The sequence below is a fragment of the Mya arenaria genome, chromosome 9 (genome assembly GCF_026914265.1).
Source record: "Mya arenaria isolate MELC-2E11 chromosome 9, ASM2691426v1".
NCBI lineage: Eukaryota > Metazoa > Mollusca > Bivalvia > Myida > Myidae > Mya > Mya arenaria.
Window position 1 is genome coordinate 11,914,787 of NC_069130.1, and position 7,139 is coordinate 11,921,925.

Below are 7,139 nucleotides of genomic sequence, written 5' to 3' on the forward strand. Positions count from 1 at the left end.
TTAGGCCATAGGCGATATTGACCGACCACTCACCACATGCAATCGGCTATAGTCGATATTGACCGACCACTCACCACATGCATTAGGGCATAGGCGATATTGACAGACCTCTCACCACATGCATTTGGGTCTAGTCGATATTGCGCGACCACTCACCACATGTATTGGGGCCTAGGCGATATTGACCGACCACTCACCACATGTACTGGGGGCCTGGGTGATATCCAGCGACCACTCACCACATGCATTCGGCCCTAGACGATATTGACCGACCACTCACCACATGCATTCGGCCCTAGTCGATATTGACCGACCACTCACCACATGTATTAGGCCCTAGGCGATATTGACCGACCACTCATCACATGTATTAAGCCCTAGGCGATATTGACCGATCACTCACCACATGCATTCGGCCCTAGACGATATTGACCGACCATTCAACACATGTATTAGGCCCTAGGCGATATTGACCGACCACTCACCACATGCATTCGGCCCAAGTCGATATTGACCGACCACTCACCACATGCATTAGGGCATAGGCGATATTGACAGACCACTCGCCTCATGTATTGGGGCCTAGGCAATATTGACCGATCACTCATAACATGTATTAGGGCCTAGGAGATATTGACCCACCACCCACCACATGCATTAGGGTCTAAGCGATATTGACCGACCACTCGCCACATGTATTGGGGCCTAGGCGATATTGACCGACCACACACCACATGTATTGAGGTCTTGGCGATATTGACCGACCACTCACCACATGCATTCGGCCCTAGACGATATTGACCGACCACTCACCACATGCATTCGGCCCTAGACGATATTGACCGACCACTCACCATATGTATTAGGCCCTAGGCGATATTGACCGACCACCCACAACATGTATTAAGCCCTAGGCGATATTGACCGATCACTCACCACATGCATTCGGCCCTAGACGATATTGACCGACCACTCACCACATGTATTAAGCCCTAGGCGATATTGACCAACAACTCACCACATGCATTCGGCCCTAGTCGATGTTGACCGACCACTCACCACATGCATTAGGGCATAGGCGATATTGACTGACCAATCGCCACATGTACTGGGGGCCTAGGCGATATTGACAAACCACTCGCCACATGTATTTGGGTCTAGGCAATATTGACCGACCACTCACCACATGCATTAGGATAAAAGCAATATTGATCGACCACTCCCCACATGTATTAGGGCCTAGGCGATATTGACCGACCACTCACCACATGTATTGGGCCTAGGCGATATTGACCGACCGCTTACCACATGTTCTGGGGGCCTAGGCGATATTGACCGACAACTTAACACAAGTACTGGGGGACTAGGCGATATTGACCGACCACTCACAACATGTATTCGGCCCTAGAAGATAATGACCGACCACTCGACACATGCATTAGGGCCTTGGCGATATTGACCGACCACTCACCAAATGCATTATGTTCTTGGCGATATTGAACGACCGCTCACAACATGTATTAGGGCCTAGGCGATATTGACCGACCACTCACAACATGTGTTCGGCCCTAGGCGATAATGACCGACCACTCGCCACATGTATTAGGGCCTTGGAGATATTGACCAACCACTCACCACATGCATTAGGTTCTAGGAGATATTGACCGAACACTCACAACATGTATTAGGGCCTAGGCGATATTGACCGACCACTCACCACATGCATTAGGGTCTAAGTGATATTGACCGACCACTCACCACATGTATTGGGACCAAGGCGATCTTGGCCGACCACTCATCGCATATATTGGGGCCTTGGCGATATTGACCGACCACTTACAACATGTATTGGGGCCTAGGCGATATTGATCGATCACTCACCACATGTATTATGGCCTTGGCGATATTGACCGACCACTCACCACATGTATAATGGCCTTGGCGATATTGACCGAGCACTCACTACATGCATTCGGCCCTAGACGATATTGACCGACAACTCGCCACATGTATTGGGCCTCGCCGATATTGACCGACAGCTTACCACATTTACTGGGGGCCTAGGCGATATTGACCGACCACTTACGACATGTACTGGGGGACTAGGCGATATTGACCGACCACTCACAACATGTATTCGGCCCTAGGCGATAATGACCGACCACTCGCCACATCCATTAGGGCCTTGGCGATATTGACCGACCACTCACCACATGCAATTGGGCCTAGGCGATATTGACCGACCACTCACCACATGTATTGGGGCCTAGGCGATATTGACCGACCGCTTACCACATGTACTGGGGGCCTAGGTGATATTGACCGGCCACTCAACACATGCATTCGGCCCTAGACGATATTGACCGACCATTCACCACATGCATTCGGCCCTAGACGATATTGACCGACCACACACCACATGTATTAGGCCCTAGGCGATATTGACCGATCAATCACCACATGCATTCGGCCCTAGACGATATTGACCGACCACTCACCACATGTATTAGGCCCTAAGCAATATTGACCGACCACTCACCACATGTATTAAGCCCTAGGCGATATTAACCAACCACTCACCACATTCATTCGGCCCTAGTCGATATTGACCGACCACTCACCACATGCATTAGGGCATAGGCGATATTGACTGACAAATCACCACATCTAATGGGGGCCTAGGCGATATTGACCGAACACTCACCACATGTATTAGGGCCAAAGCGATATTGACCGACCACTCACCACATGCATTAGGGCATCGGCGAAATTGACTTACCAATCACTAAATGTACAGGGGGCCTAGGCGATATTGACCGACTACTCACCACATGTATTAGGGCCTAGGCGATACTGACCGACCAGTCATCACATGTATGAGGGCCTAGGCAATAGTGACCGACCACTCACCTCATGTCCTGCGGGCCTAGGCGATATTGACCGACCACTCACCACATGCATTAGGGCCTTTGCGATATTGACCGACCATTCGCCACATGTTTTGGGGCCTAGGCAATATTGACCGACCACTCACCCCATGCATTAGGATCAAAGCGATATTGATCGACCACTCACAACCTGCATTAGGTTCTAGGCGATATTGACCGACCACTCACAACATGTATTAGTGCCTAGTCGATTTTGACCGACCACTCACGACATGCATTATGATCTAAGCGATATTGACCGACCACTCGCGACATGTATTGGGCCTAGGCGATATTGACCGACCTCTTACCTCATGTACTGGGGGACAAGGCGATATTGACCGACCACTCACAACATGTATTCGGCCCTAGGCGATATTGACTGACCACTCGCCACATGCATTAGGGCCGTAGCGATATTGACCGACAACTCACCTAATGTATTAGGGTCTAGGCGATATTGACCGACCACTCACCACATGTATTGGGGCCTATGCGATATTGACCGACCACTTACCACTTATACTGGGGACCTAGGAGATATTGACCGACCGCTCACCACATGTATTAGGGCCTAGGCGATATTGACCGACCACTCACGATATGTATTGGGACCAAGGCGATATTGACCGACCACTCATTGCATGTATTGGGGCCTTGGCGATATTGACCGACCACTCACAACATTTATAAGGGCCTTGGCGATATTGACCGACCACTCACCACATGTATTAGGCCCTAGGCGATATTGACCGACCACTCACCACATGTCTTATGCCCTAGGCGATATTGACCAACCACTCACCACATGCGTTAGGGCCTAGGCGATATTGACCGACCACTCACCACATGTATTAGGCCCTAGGCGATATTGACCGACCACTCATCACATGTATTAGGCCCTAGGCGATATTGACCGACCACTCACCACATGTTTTAAGCCCTAGGCGATAGTGACCGACCACTCACCACATGTATTAGGCCCTTAGCGATATTGACCGACCACTCGACACATGTATTAGGCCCTAGGCGATATTGACCGACCACTCGACACATGCATTAGGGCATAGGCGATATTGACCGACCACTCACCACATGTATTAGGCCCTAGGCGATATTGACCGACCACTCACCACATGTATTAGGCCCTAGGCGATAATGACCGACCACTCACCACATGCATTCGGCCCTAGGCGATATTGACCGACCACTCACCACATGTATTAGGCCCTTAGCGATATTGACCGACCACTCGACACATGTATTAGGCCCTAGGCGATATTGACTGACCACTCGACACATGCATTAGGGCATAGGCGATATTGACCGACCACTCACCACATGTATTAGGCCCTAGGCGATATTGACCGACCACTCACCACATTTATTAGGCCCTAGGCGATAATGACCGACCACTCACCACATGCATTCGGCCCTAGGCGATATTGACCGACCACTCACCACATGCCTTAGGGCATAAGCGATATTGACCGACAAATCACCACATGTACTGGGTGCCTAGGCGATATTGACCGACCAGTCAGCACATGTATTAGGGCCTAGGCGATATTGACCGACCATTCTCCACTTCCATTAGGGCATAGGCGATATTGACCGACCACTCACCACATGTATTAGGCCCTAGGCGATAATGACCGACAACTCACCACATGCATTCGGCCCTAGGCGGTATTGACCGACCACTCACCACATGCATTAGGGCATTGGCGATATTGACCGACAAATCACCACATGTATTAGTGCCTAGGCGATATTGACCGGCCATTCACCACTTCTATTAGGGCATAGGCGATATTGACCGACCAATCACCACATGTACTGGGGGCCTAGGCGATATTGACCGACCAGACAACACATGTATTAGGGCCTAGGTGATATTGACCGACCACTCATCACATGTATTAGGGCCTAGGCGATATTGACCGACCACTCACCACATGCATTAGGGCCTTGGCCATATTGACCGACCACTCACCACATGTACTGGGGGTCTAGGCGATATTGACCGACCACTCACCATATGCATTCGGCCCTACGTGATATTGACCGACCACTCACCTCATGTTTTGGGGCATAGGCGATATTGACCGACCACTTACCACATGTATTGGGGCCTAGGCGATATTGACCGACCACTCACCACATGTATTAGGCCCTAAGCGATATTGACCGACCACTCACCACATGCATTTGGCCCTAGGCGATAATGACCAACCTGTCACCACATGGATTGGGGCCTAGGCGATAATGACCGACCAGTCACCACATTTATTAGGGCCTATGCGATAATGACCAATCTGTCATCGCATGTATTAAGGCCTAGGCGATAATGACCAACCAGTCACCATATTTAATAGGGCCTAGGTGACATTGACCAAACAGTCACCACATACATTGGGGCCTTGGTGATAGTGACCGACCATACACCACATGTTTTGGGACCTAGACAATATTGACCGACCAGTCACCACATGTATTGGGGCCTAAGCGATAATGACCGACCAGTCACCACATGTATTGGGGTCAAGGTGATATTGACCGGCCAGTCACCACATGTATATGGGCCTAGGCAATATTTTCCGACCAGTCAATACATACATTGGGGCCTAGGTGATAATGACCGACCACTCACAACATGTATTGGGGCCTAGGTGACATTGTCCGACCAGTCACTACATACATTGGGGCCTTGGTGATATTGACCAACCAAACACCACATGTATTTTGGCCTATGCGATATATACTGACCAGTCACAACATATATTGGGGCCTAAGCAATATTGACTGACCAGTCACCACATGTATTTGGGCCTAAGCGATTATGACCGACCAGTTACCACATATATTGGGGCCTAGGTGACATTGACCGACCAGTCACCACAAATATTTGGGCATAGGGTACATTGACCGACCAGTCACCACATGTATTGGGGCGTAGGTGACATTTAACGACCTGTCACAACATGAATCGGGGCCTATTGACCGTTTTTTGGCCTAGGGAATATAATATTACGAGCAATGGAACAAAGTGGATATTAACCGAAATATCGCGAACAATATTGGGTCATGGAGATTTATTAACAAATCTATGTGGGTAAGGAGAACGAGGGGATATTGAACGACAAGACGGAATGGTGGTCAAAAGGATATTGACCGACAAGTCATCACGGGTTTGGTTGCTACATGATAATTGACCGACAAGTCTTCATTAGTATACGGAAGAAGGGAATATTGACATACAAGTATGACAGCTAGGGCCCTAGAACATCCTGACCCGTGGGAAGGCGGCATCTGGATATAGCTGATATGACCCGTAGCTATGCGACTATCGGCATTTGCAGTTTAAAATGATGAAATACTAAACCCTCGGTGTTTATTCAAATTAATATTCACGGCGAAATAAAGCAAAGGAAACATATCAATTGTTTTGTCCAATCGCCAGTAAAACATAGCTGGTCCGTTCATACAGAAATGATCTACCTTAAAAGCATGAAATTATTTCAATGTTTTGACATATCGGAGTGTGGCGGTATTACACAGGCGTGTGAAAAAAAATGAAATTGTGTTTCCTAACTCCTACCACTGGAGCAATTAAATTTCTAATTAGCCTAATGGTCGTCGGGGATGTTCCAGACACAAAATACCTTTTCTTAGAAATCCTTCCAGGCATATTTACCCATTACGCAGTTATACTAGACCTTATCTGCATCGGCCAACCTGACCTCATATCGCTATTAAAACTAGTATGGCCAACACAGTTCTGAAGGGAGCTAAGTTTTTATTTAAATGGTTTTTAGATCTAGTTATGTATCCTTTCAAAATGAGAATTGTTTTTCGAGATACACGCCAGTTACATATGCTTGAAGAAGAGTGTAAAAAGTCTATTACTGCGAAAAGATCAAACGTTCATGCTCAAGCGACATACTTTTTTCTTTCATGATATCCAACATGTAATTTAGCAGAATGCACGTAGGGACCTAAATGGAACAGAATTCCATTTAAATGCTTGGTAACTGCATCTAGAATGACAATACTAACATTAGTCAGCCTTATATACCCCACGAAAAGCGCTCGATTTAATCGATGCTTTCTTTTTTATTCAAACTATGCGTCGATTAGTTGAAAACCAAGCACTTTGATTGGTCGCAATCAGCATTCTGATTGATCAACATTATTCTTATGTAAAAAAAA